This window comes from Bufo gargarizans, chromosome 1, assembly GCF_014858855.1.
Source record: "Bufo gargarizans isolate SCDJY-AF-19 chromosome 1, ASM1485885v1, whole genome shotgun sequence".
NCBI classification, from domain to species: domain Eukaryota; kingdom Metazoa; phylum Chordata; class Amphibia; order Anura; family Bufonidae; genus Bufo; species Bufo gargarizans.
In genome coordinates this window covers 727,808,469-727,821,591 of record NC_058080.1, presented here as the reverse complement: position 1 = coordinate 727,821,591, position 13,123 = coordinate 727,808,469, and the positions used below count along the sequence as shown (strand labels likewise).

The window sequence follows — 13,123 nt, the reverse complement described above, 5'->3', positions numbered from 1 at the left end:
TGAGATGAGTCCTGTATGTGAGATGAGTCAGGGACAGGACACATCTCAGGTTAATTTGCATATGTATCAAATCGTTTTTTTTACACAATAAAAGCACACAAATCTATGGGGACTGGGTATTGTGTATGTGCTAGCGGCCATCTAGCAACCCATGTCCTCGGCTCTATACACAAAATCCAGGTGACAGGTTCCCTTTAATATGTGACGTCTCTACTAATGTCTGACTAATGCACCAGGTATAGTTGTGTCAGCGGCCACCGCCCCCCTTACCTGCACCCTTGATTTTGGCACAGTCTGTATATAAGTGTCATCTGCAGCAGATTTATCATCTTCTCTCCACATTACTGATAAATATTTTAGCTTTTTTTTCCCGACTTCTAAGAACCATAAAGTTTTTACGTTTCCGTTCACAAAGCCGTCTGAGGGCTTCATGCGCTTATGTATTTTGCAGTCCATCTAGAGAAAAGTTATTTCTCGCCTGTATTATTGGGGGACACAAGACCGTGGGTATAGCTGCTTGCTGCCACTAGGAGGCGACACTAGGCTGAAAAGTGATAACGCCTCCCCTGCCGGCTATACCCCCTCTAGCCTGGAGAGAGCATATCAGTTTTTAGCTTAGTGTCGTAGGATGCAGACCTCCCTGCTTAGCAGGGTGGCTTTTTTTATTTATTTTTCTTCATTTTGCTATTTTTTACAGATTTGCTGGATGGGGCACAGGAACGCTTGCGTCCCTGGGAAGCTGTCCGGTGTTGCTTGTTCCACCGCCCTGCCTCCCCCAAGAAGACAAAGCAGACCAGGGCAGCCTCGCTCCCCTGCTTCCCGCCAGCAAGAGGGCCACCTCTTCTCCAGCCCTTCTCTGCCCATACCCCTGATGCCAGCGGTCGTGGGGTGGCCCTGCTGGTACAAGACTAAGGGTGAAGACCACAGATGAAGACAGGTGAGTATTACTACCCTCCCCTGTCCCCCTCACACCATGGCCCTTTCTTAAGGAGGCTGCAAGTCCTCCACCAGTCGCCACATCTCACCTCACAAATCGGGCAATGAAGGGGTTAATCCCAAACCCGGAGGCGGCATTTTAGATCCACATCCCCCCCGATCTTTACGTGGCTCATATTGGGCAGGGGATATTCAGAAACTGACGCCTGCTGAGCTCCATTCAGTACCCCCCTTTTCTCAGACCGACCGGGCGGGCTCCCCGGTCGGCCAAGCACTGCACTTTTAAGGCAGGTATACATCTGGGCGCCTGCTAGTGCTGTTTTGGGTACTTCCGTTCTCGGCGGCGGAGCGGAGATCTCAGTCGGCCGGGAGCCACCAAATCTAGGCCCTGGCTTCATTCGAGCCTACCGATTTCTTCCCGGCCGCTCTGTTTTTCTCACGGCCCACGGGTTGGACTTTCGCGGCCTGTGGGCACAGGCAGCCTCATTCTTTGCACTGATCCAGGTATCGCTGTTCGGTTGGCGGTGAGTCCCGGTCGGCCTACGTAAAAAAACTTTAGTTCCCGGCTTTGCGGCCTTCTAGGCCACGACTTCCACCCTCAGGTGTGGGGGGGGCGGGTCCATCTTCTGGTGCGAATTCTCCCCGGGAGCCAGTTGGTTCCGCCCTGGTCCTTGGCCAGTTTAACCCTTCCTGCCCAGCCACATCTTTGAGGCCGGTGACCAGATTACCCTTACCCTGGGTTTCTATCTGCAGGCACAATGTGCCTTAATATTGCAGTATGCAGCCTTTCCTTTCCTGCCCCTTGTCCATTTGAGGTTAGGTCCTGACACCAAAAAAAAAAAAAAAAAAAGTGCGCCCATACAGGTCCTGCACTCTCACAGTTCCCAATCCGCCCTTGGTTGATAATGCTCCACCTGCGCAAAGCCAGTGGAGTACATCTGAAGGGTTTCCGATCCGCCCTCCGGGACCGTTTGGTTGATAATGCTCCAACTGCGCAAAATCCAGTGGAGTACATCTGAAGGATTCCCAATCCACCCTACAGGCAGTTTGGTTGATAGTGCTCCACCTGCGCAAAGCCAGTGGAGTACATCTGAAGGGTTTCCAATCTGCCCTCCGGGGGAAGTTTGGTTGAGTGTGCTCCACCTGCGCAAAGCCAGTGGAGGACAACTGAAATTTTCAAGACCTCTGGAAGTTCCCAATCCACCCTCCTGGGTCATTTGGTTGATAAATCTCCGCCTGCGCAATCCAGTAAGTGGACCTGTAGGAGTTCCATTCCACCCCCGGGTAGTTTGGTTGTTATATCAAAATCAACGCGGCCTGCAACAGCCATGGGCTAGAGGCTGAAAGGTGGAACTGCACACGAGTAGATCAGAGCAGGTCATATTTCTCCTGGCTCACCTTCGCACTCCCACCCTTTCTACCTAGGATCACGCTAAAAAAAAAAACCTGGGGGAGGGGGTTCAGTTATTCGGACTGGTGTATGCATTACCCCCTTCCCTAGGCGGTATTTGCACTACTACTGGTTACAGTATTTGCCTTATGTATTGCCTCTTTCCTTAGGTGGACTGACCGCACTAGCACTGGTCTCAAAGCCAGCCATAGGCGTCCCCAGCTCTGTAGGTGGCGGAATTGCAGTTCCACTGGGCACAGTACTGTCTGTATGTGTTAGTCTCTTGTATAGGTGGCATTATGGAATTCTCACTGCCATTGCAGTGTTTACGTATGCATTGCCCCTTACTTGGGTGAAGTAATCTACACTTCCCGCCGGGTACTGAACTCTTCACATGCAAGTTCCTGCTGTATGCGTTACCCCCTTCGGTAGGTGAGGTACTTGCACTACCTCGGGTTACAGTACTTGCTGAATATCTTCCTCCCTGTCATAGCTAGAGTGATTGCTCTGCCACTGAGTGCAGTGCTTACCGTAGGCATTCTTCTCCCCCCCCCCCCCCTCCATAGGTGGGGTAATTACAGTTCTGTGGATTGCGTTTCTGACTATTGCGCTACCCCTTCCTTAACCAGAGGATCGCACTACCACTGGATGCTATTCCATCAGTCTTTTGCCATCACATGCTTCCTGTGACATTACCCTCTACAAATGTTCCTTTATGGGGGAACCACTAGCATTTTTTGCATGCTATAATTTAACTATGCCACGACACTAGATGCCTGGCTTCCTTCAAAGTGGTCCGTGACAACAGTCGGTACCGCTGGTACCTGGTACTCTCCATCTAGTGGCATATGGATACGGCCACGAGATTCTATGGCTACTTCCAGATTGTATCCTTCTGTTCTTCTGGCACTGGTTGGGGGCACGAAAATGTTGACCTTGTGCTCTCTGTGGGGTCATCCAGCAAAACTTGTGTCCTAGAGACCCCCCATCCCCATGGGCATCCACCGTTCAGGTCTGTCACACTGTGATTACGATCCAGCAAGCAGAGTATTCCACTGACTCTGGATTCTTTGTCCACCACTCTTCCTTATCTAGGTGTGGGTGTTATGCTGGCACTCTGCAGTGACCACTATAAGGGTTTTTTCCTTTGCATGGAAAGTCTTCACGCTAGAGCTAGATGATCGTAATCACTGTAGTGGGGCAGCCCCATTCAGGTAGGGATTCTACCCTACCACTGCTTGGGCGAGTGCTCCTGTTCAGCACCCTTTCCATTTTATGCTGGCGGAGCATGCGGTAGCTCCTACTGCACAAGGGGTGTTTGCGTCACCATTACATGCTAGGGTTCCTGCTGCACAGCTTTTTCATCAGGTGACGGATTCTTCTAACACTGAAATCAGTGACCTCTACGGTGCGGCCTCCTCCTCAGCTGGAGTATGGCGTTAGCATTACTCTTGTGGCTTCTCTTGTATGGCCTCATTTTCAGGTGGAGTATTGCATTACCAATAGATTCTGTAGAGCGTCAGTCTCAGAGGCAATGGACTTTAGCTCTGGCCTCTTTCTGGTTTACACTACCTAGGAGTGCCTGTTCCTCTGGCAACTGTTGTCCTCCTGTCGTCAACTCAGTCGTGGCGATGGCGTAATTGCCATTGCTGATCAGCACCTACCTTCGGGGCACTCTACTGGGTAGCTTAGTCCCTGCAGCACTCGTCAACCACTAGGTTGCCGTTATAAGCAGGACTTGGGGTTTTAATGGTTGATGCCGTGACACCATCGGTGCTTTCTTCAGATATGAGTATTGTCTACGTCACCTCAAACCAACGGTGGGCATTCTTTCACTGCACATTCCAGTGGTGGACTGAGAGTCTTCCACAACGGCTAGCGCGTGTCTAGAAATCTCACCACAAACCTCTACAGCTATAAGGGCATCGGTCTACCAGTATTCCGCTTCCTAAGGAGCGTTCTCTTGGCCAGAGGAGGATCCTGCGGACCTGGATTTTAGTTCTACTCCCGCAATTGCGGCCAGGAGCCAGCGTTTTGGTGGCATTTTTCAGAGTTAATACGCCTTCTTGTTCGTACTTTTTTTTTATTTTTTCCTCTTATCAGGAACATAAGGCGGTGCTCCATCCAGTATCCTCTTTCTTTGCAGAAGGTAGTCTCCCTTCCACGTCCTCACAGACATGGATTTCTCTTCTTTCTCGCTCGCATTCTACAGACCGAGCTCTCTATCAGCCATGTGATTTGGCCTCCGAGGTTTGCTTGTCCATGACTAGCGCTTGCCGCCGTACGGACTTTTACAAAAATTTTCCTGGAGGTCCTTGTTAAAGCTCACTGCCTCCAAGGGCTGTTTTCCAGGTATATCCGTTTAACAGTTGCTTGGGCATTCCGCTCCCGGGGTAAGGCATTGCTCGCTGAGCCTTGGCCCACACGACCAGCGGCCTGCGCTTCTTGGGTTCATCTCAGTCTTGCAGCAGCTTTCCAGTTGTAGAAGGCAGTGTCTTGGTCTTCCGGGCACACGTTCGCCAAGTCTTACCGGGTGTCTTCCTACGGGCGGCTGCTGCTCCAGGCAGCAAGGTCTTGCAGGCGGCAGTGGGTTACGCGTCCTCGGGGTCGTTGTTTCTCCATGGGCGTGTGGTTTGTTTCCCTCCCCGGGGACTGCTTTCGGACGTCCCATGGTCCTGTGTCCCCCAATGATACAGGCGAGAAAACAAGATTTTTGTGAAACTCACCTGTAAAATCTTTCTCGCTTAGTTCATTGAGGGACACAGCTCCCACCCAGTAATTTCTGTTTCCCGTAAATGCTGGCGGTTGAGGAGCCGGTATGGCCCTCAGTTCTGGATCGATTCGACTGGCATTGGTCAGTTATTGGTGGTTTACTGTATGTGTTTTTTTTTTTCCTCCTACTCCTATTGCTTGGGCACAAACTGATATGCTCTCTCCAGGCTAGAGGGGGTATAGCCGGCAGTGGAGGAGTTATCACTTTTCAGCCTAGTGTCGCCTCCTAGTGGCAGCAAGCAGCTATACCCACGGTCCTGTGTCCCCCAATGAACTAAGCGAGAAAGTGATTTTACAGGTGAGTTTCACAAACGTCTCGTTATTACTGTCCTCGAAATGGAGAATAGGACATTTTATGTTTTTTGAGACCACAGGACAGACTTCAGGGTGTGGGGAGCACACGGTGTAATGTCCGCATGTTTTGTGGCCCCGTTGAGATTAATGGGGTCTACATCAGATTTGCAGATCGGATGCAGACTGAGCCTACGGTCGTGTGCATTTTTAATGGCTCCATTTAATTTACCATAACTTGTATTAAAAACCCAGGAAAACACCATTTCCATTTCGTCCACCATGACTGCTCTACTATGAGATTGACCCTTGACCTCTGTAGGGGCAGGAACACACAGAGTTTAAAAGGCCACCACCCACACTCACCCTCAGTGTTTCCTGTCCCTACGGGGTCAACCACACAGAGAGCCCTCCTGGTGGAGGTGAAGAGAAAAGTTTATTATTTTATATGAATACCTGAGGATTCCGTCCTCATCCCCTGCCCTCTTGCGGTCCGGTCCAAAGCTGGGCAGGGGATTCATATGGAGCGATCTCGCTTCTGTAGCAGGAGCCTGTATCCCTCCCCACAGTGCGGTCCCCCTTCCCCATGTAAAGGAAGCTGACCGCAGGAAGCAGCATGCTGAACGCCGACTCCGGGAGGCCTCAGCATTACTCTCTGCTTCCGGCGCTGGAGGCGGAAGGGGCGGAGCTTGGATCGGGCGCTCGGCGGTGACGTCAGACGCCAGACAAACTACTTGTGGCGGCAGATTCAAATAAGGCAGTGGCACCGATCTTCCTCCTGGCGCATACAGCTCTGATGTCTGCTCCTGAAGCCCCGGACGCCTCTACAGCCCAGATGGACCCCGAAGCTCCCCACGGCTACTCCAACTGTGAGTTCCCCTGTGGGGAAAGACAAAATGATGTATCTCTTTTTGACTTACTTGCTGGTTTGTCTATTGATACCTGGCTGCTCCTCTCTTATAGGGAGTTAAAGAGCCCAGGACAAGGTCTAAAGTGCAAAGATGTACAACTTGTAATAGAAAGCTTCCTGAGAATTATAAAAAGAAGCTCTGCCAGAGTTGCATAAAAGATCTTATAAAAGAGGAGCAACCGTCAATTTTGTCCGAGGTCAAAACGCTTATTCAGAACGAAATTAAGTCCTCTTTGGCCTCCCTCAGATCAGCCCCGTCTACACCTCCTGATGCAAAAAAATCTAGATTATCCGCCCCATCCTCCTCTGTTTCTGAGATTATGGACGAGGGGGCCTCCACCTCTGGACAGAACGTGGACTTTGACGTTCTATCAGAGGGGGAGATAATGGAAGATAGTAAGAAATATTTATTTTCTTCCGAGGATATGGAGGAGCTATTGGGAGCCGTCAGAGCAACCATGGGGATTGAGGAGGTGAAAAAGTCAGTCTTGGACGAGATGTTCGGGGGACTCAGAACAAAAAAGTCAAAAGTTTTCCCAATGAATGAAAATTTAAAGGACATGATCTTAGACGAGTGGACTGACCCCGAGAGGAGACTAGGGGTATCTCGTGAATTCAGAAACCGTTTGTTGTTTGATCCAGCGGACGTCAAATTGTTTAACGAGACCCCCAAAATTGACATCCAAGTGGCAAAAGTAGTTAAGAAGACTTCCCTCCCATTTGAGGACTCTTCACAACTACAGGACCCAATGGAAAGGAAAGCCGACTCTCTCCTAAAAAAATCCTGGGAGGCAGCTATGTTTGGGATCAAGACCAATATAGCCGCAACATCGGTCGCAAGATCTATGTGTTTCTGGCTTAACGAACTAGAAGAACACATTAAAAACAAGACTCCTAGGGAGGAAATTTTGAGTTCTATCCCACTCCTCAGATCTGCCACGGCCTTCCTGGTGGACGCCTCGGCGGAGTCGGTGAGGTTCGCCGCTAAGGATGCGGCCCTCACCAATTCCGCAAGGAGAGCTTTGTGGATGAAAGCCTGGGGAGGGGATAGAGCATCAAAAGCAAAACTATGCTCCATAGCGTTTTCTGGGGAATACGTTTTTGGACCCGTATTAGACTCTATCTTGGAAAAGGCTGCAGATAAAAAAAAAGGGGTTCCCAGAAGAGACCAAAAAGAAGCCCTTTCGTTCTTCCAACCCCCAAACTAGACCCTATAGGGGCAAGGGAAAGGGGGGTAGATGAAGTTACCAGAACGGGGGAAAAGGCAGAGGTTTCCTTCTTAACCCCCAAAATAAAGATAAACAATGACGCCAGAGTAGGGGGAAGACTGCGGAATTTTCTGTCCCAGTGGGAGTCCATTACAAAAAATCCATGGGCCCTAAATATAATTCGGGACGCTACCGGATAGAATTTTCCTCAGTCCCCCCAAAGAGGTTCAAAATAACCTCTCACAGTCCAAAAATAATAGAAAAAATCTGGCAGGGTATCCTGCAACTTATAGACTCAGGCGTTGTGACAGAAGTCCCAAGTGCAGAAAGAGGAAGGGGCTATTATTCCAGTCTATTTTTGGTACAAAAACCGGATGGTTCCTCCCTCACCATTATAAATCTAAAGGGATTAAACAAAGCGGTCGCATACAGAAAATTCAGGATGAAATCTGTAACATCCATCATTCCCCTGATCAAAACAGGAGATTTCATGACGTCCATAGATTTAAAAGACGCGTACTATCACGTCCCCACAAACAGATCATCGCAAAAATTCCTCAGGTTTGCCCTAGTGGACAGCTCAGGAATTGTAAGACACCTCCAGTTCACCGTGTTACCCTTTGGGATCTCATCTGCTCCAAGGGTATTCACAAAACTAGTAGTAGAAATGATATCCCCCCTGAGAGCAGAAGGGATAAAAATTTTCCCATACTTGGACGACTTTCTGGTCCTGGGACCTTCGGAGCAGGAGACAAACAGCATCACCAGAGACCTGATGCACAGATTTTCAGACCTGGGGTGGGTAATAAACCTGAAAAAATCAAGCTTAGTCCCCTCAACCAGAATGAAGTTTCTGGGGGTAATACTGGACTCGGTCTCCCAGGTGACATCCCTCCCTCAGGAAAAGGTCACGTCGTTTATGGAAAAAACACAAAAATTCCGAAGTCAATCCCAGTGCTCCATTCGCAATGCCATGAGCCTCCTAGGCACAATGACCTCCTGCATAACAGCGGTATCCTGGTCTCAGGTCCACACCAGGATTCTCCAATCTTGGATCCTGAGGGTTTGGGACAAGAGACCGTGCTCTCTAGAGAAAAAAATCCCCATCCCGAATCAGGTGAAATCAGATTTAAAATGGTGGACGAAAGAGGAAAACCTGCAAAAGGGCGTACCCTGGGTAAAAGATCCAGAGATTCAAATAAACACAGATGCAAGTGGTACCGGATGGGGAGCAAAAATAGGCTCAATATATTACCAGGGCACTTGGTCAGACGCCATGAAAAAATGTTCCTCAAATCACAGAGAATTGAGGGCAATCTGGGAGGTACTGAAGTTATCACGGGACAGGGTCTCCGGAAAACACCTAAAGATCCTCTCGGACAACGTAACAGCCGTAGCATACCTAAAACATCGGGGGCACACGATTATTAGGCTTAAAGGAGTTGGCAGAAAAAATATTCTCCTGGGCGGAAAAGAACGTTCTATCCATCACTGCTATCCATCTAAAGGGTACAGAAAACATACAGGCGGATTTTCTCAGCAGAGTAACCATAGATCCGGGGGAATGGGCCCTAAACTCAATCGTTTTCGGGCAGATTACCAGGAGATGGGGAACCCCCAGGATAGACCTATTTGCATCAAAAAAGAACGCAAAGGTCCATCCCTTTTGCTCCCTAAACCCAAGAGACAACCCTTGGGCGACAGACGCATTCTCAGTCAGGTGGTCTTGGGATCTAGGCTATGCCTTCCCCCCTTGGCCTTTAATACCCAGGGTGCTGCAGAAGATAAGATCGGACCCAGTAACCGTAATACTAGTTGTCCCGTACTGGACAAAAAGGAATTGGTTCCCAGTGTTAAAAGAACTAGCTCTGGAAGAACCCTGGATAATCCCCCCACAGGAGGACATTATCTCTCAGGGTCCAATTCTTCACCAGAATCCAGGTCTTTTCAGACTTTCGGTCTGGATCCTGAACGCGAAATCCTAAAGAGCAAGGGGATATCAGAGAAAGTCATAAACACCCTTAAGTCCAGTAGAAAAGAAGTTACTTCTGCAATATATCTGAAGATATCGAAGAAATATTGTAGTTGGCTAGGCCAGACTCCTCCCGTAAACTCTTCCCCCAATATCAAAAAAGTGCTAGACTTCCTCCAACGTGGGTTAGATCTGGGCCTTAGACCAAGCACTCTCAAAGTACAGATCTCTGCTTTGGGGGCTTGTTATGATACAGACCTGGCCAGTCACAGGTGGATAAGGAGGTTCATAAAAGCTGCCTCAAGACTGAGACCTTCCTTAACCCCTAGGACGCCTCAATGGGATCTAAACCTGGTCCTAAAAAACCTTACGAATTCGCCTTTTTCTCCTACGCAAGAGATGTCTCTCAAACACCTATCTTTAAAAGCAGCCTTCCTAGTGGCAATCACTTCAGCCAGACGTCTGGGTGAAATCCAAGCGCTGTCCTGCAGGGAACCATACCTCACGATCTTCCCGGACAGAATAGTTTTACGTTTAGATCCTGGGTTTCTCCCTAAAGTAGTGTCGGACTTTCACAGAGACCAAGAGATCATCCTTCCATCTTTTCCCAAGGGCGACCCATCACAAGATCAGTTCCAGCTCCTGGACGTCCGGAATACTATCATACAATACCTGGACTCAACAAAAGAATTTAGGAAAGGTGATAACCTTTTCGTTCAGTATGGGGGTCCAAACAAGGGGAAAAAGGCATCCAAAGCCACGATCGGAAGATGGATCAGATCTACTATTATTTGCTGCTACCAGAAGTCGGGTCTAGACAGCCCCACGAATATAAAAGCTCACTCTACAAGAGCTATGGCGTCCTCATGGGCAGAAAGAGGTGGTGTCTCCCTTGACAGGATCTGTAAAGCAGCCACCTGGTCGACTTTAAGTACTTTTATCAAACATTACCGGATCAATGTGTCAGCTTCTATGGATTTAACCTTCGGTCAGAAGGTTCTACAAGCGGTTACCCACCCTGTTTAATAATCTGGTAGTTCTCATAGTAGAGCCGTCATGGTGGACGAAATGGAAAGACCGTAATTAGACTTACCGGTAATTCTGTTTCCTTGAGTCCACCATGACGGCCCAGATTCTCCCCCCCCCCCCCCGTATCCTGACCCCATGACCGCTTTATATTTCCATCTACAGGGCTGAGGCTTGTTTTTTGCCGGCGAGCTGTCGATTTTATTGGTGCCATTTTGGGTCACAAATAACTTTTTGATCTTTTTATTTTATTATTATTTTCAGAGGGTGAAGTGACCAAAAAAACTGCGATGGCTGTGCGGGATAATCACTTTTACATGTTAATAGTTCGGACATTTTCGGATGTGGTGATACCAATTATGTTTATTTTTTATAATTTATTTTTATGTGTAAAATTGGGAAAGGGGGAGATTAGAATTTTTATTAAGTTTTGTTTTTTTTCTCTTAATTTTAACTGTAATGCACTTTCTATGCAGTGGATGAGTGAGGACAGAACACGATGGCGCCTGCGGTTTCTATGGAAACTATATGGAGTTCTGTATGTCTCGGGTTCTGCACTGACCCGCGGGGTGTGGACAGACAAGGGTATATGAGGAAACACAGGGAAATCTATGGACATGTGAGCTGTCCACGGAGGACACGGACAGATCACTGGCCTGTTAATCAGCCAGTACGGGGTCAGAACTCAGCCGCAATTCAGAAATGTTTTACATGTTTTAAAAGAAGTCACTAAAAAATACAGCAACATCAGCAGGTGACAGAACAGACTTTGTCTGTTTTCAGCCGCGTTTCTTTCTGGACGTCTGTGAAATGTTTTTCCTCTATAGTGAAAGATGTAGAGCCGCCAGATCTCCAGCACACTGCGCTTCTGAAAAGAGGCAGAAAAAAAAACACAATTAGAAAAACTCCAGGAATAAAACTCTTCTGTGTGATACTTTCCATAGACCTTTACTGCAAAAATCACCCAACTTCGGAAAACACCAGTAAAAAGCTGTGTGTGAACGTGGCCTCTGGAGGGCGCTGCAGATCGGAGTTTGTGGCCGCCCTGTGATCTCACCTCGTATGTATCAGCATATAAAGCTGCAGCATTCTGCGCACTGTCCGCCTGCGACGTGTCACAGTATAAAGCCGCACATCACAACCTAAATTGTGACACGTCTATAACCACACGTGACATCATCACATATCAGGCTCCAGTAGAGAACGCTTCTCTTCCTCTGTATCATTATTAGTGCCCCATAATTTCCTCTATTAGGCTGGTCCTGTGATGTGGCATGACGAGTGTAGTATGTGGCGGTACTTTATATTGTAGTATAGGTATAATATACGGCTCAGACAGGTGACAGGGCTCTCAGTGAGATGATATCTCCTGCCACATGAGTCTGTGTGCGCCACCTAGTGGTTGTGAGGTGACCTGCGGCTGCCGAGGGTTTCCCTGACACTTCCTGATATTGTATTGATATAATGAAAGCGACGGAATGAGGCGCAGCCATAATGGAGTGCGGCTTGACTTAGGGGGAAGACCTCAGGATGGGAAGGGTTAAGGTTAAGCATGGTAGGGGTTTGGTTTAAGGGAGGAAGAGGAGGGTCAGCAGATTCGCGGGCAGTATATAGAGGTAGGCAAAGGAGGGGCTTATGGCAGTGAGAAGTCAGAGCAAGTACGTTTAGGATGTCTCTGGAGGAATTAATGGCAGCGGTTAGGGCGGCGGTGCAGGTACATGGTGCTGACCGTTTGCAGGAATCTATGCGCGCGGTCCTGAACCCCCCTTCTGCGGCTGATGGGTCTGTGCGTCCTTGCCGGGCTAGGCGGTCGGTTCCCCCGGAGCGCCTGAGCCCTGAGGCTACGCCTCGTGTGCGCCGGCGAGTGAGGAGTCCCTCCAGGCACCCTCCGCTGCGGCCTGCGAGGGCTGCGGTGGCCCCCAGGCGCAGCGGGAGGACTGCGGCGCGATCCGGTCGGTCGGCGGGAGAGGGACAGTCCGGTCCGGGTCCCGTCTCCCGGTCTCCAAGGGGCAGAGAGAGGAGGAGTGCGGCTGCCTCGCCGCTGGAGGAGTTGCGGGCGGCGCGGGGTCGCGGCTTACCTGTGGAGAGCGGTGGCAGGACGGCTGGGTCGGCTGCGGGCCTGGGCCTTGTGGGTGCCGGCGGGGACGTGTGGCAGGCGCCGCGGTCGGTGTCCTCTGACCGGCGGCTGCAGCGCGGCGGGAGCTTGGATCCGAGTCCTTCTGCTGGTGGGAGGAGTGCGGCGCGACCTCTAGTGGTGGGTCGGCGTCATAGCACCTTGATCAGGATTGATGAGGGGGGTGCGCCCTCTGGTGGTGACCGTGGTACTGCGGCTCACAGTGTACCTGCTGTGGAGCCTGGATTTCCGGATGTGCCATTGGAAAGGAGTTCGCGGCCGGGTGTTGCGGCCTCTTCTGCGGAGGGTGTTGCGGATGTCCGGTTCCTGCAGGTGGAGTCCGAGGAGGAGTCGTCGCAGCTGGAGGAGGGTGAATGTGGACCCAGAAGACGTATCTGCGGCTGGCGGTCCGGCCAGCTCCTTCGGGGGCACTGCTGAGCCATCCAGGAGTGACGTCTCGTCGGTGGTGCTTGAAGGAAGGCTTGCGGCTGCCGGTGGATCTGCC

The 13,123-nt window shown here is 50.0% G+C and overlaps 1 protein-coding gene across 1 annotated transcript in view; it reads left to right on the top strand.

Annotated features, from left to right (window-relative positions):
• The window catches only part of LOC122924872 (NACHT, LRR and PYD domains-containing protein 12-like), a 178,314-nt gene that overhangs the window by 130,768 nt on the left and 34,423 nt on the right, over positions 1-13,123 (top strand). The window lies entirely within an intron of this gene.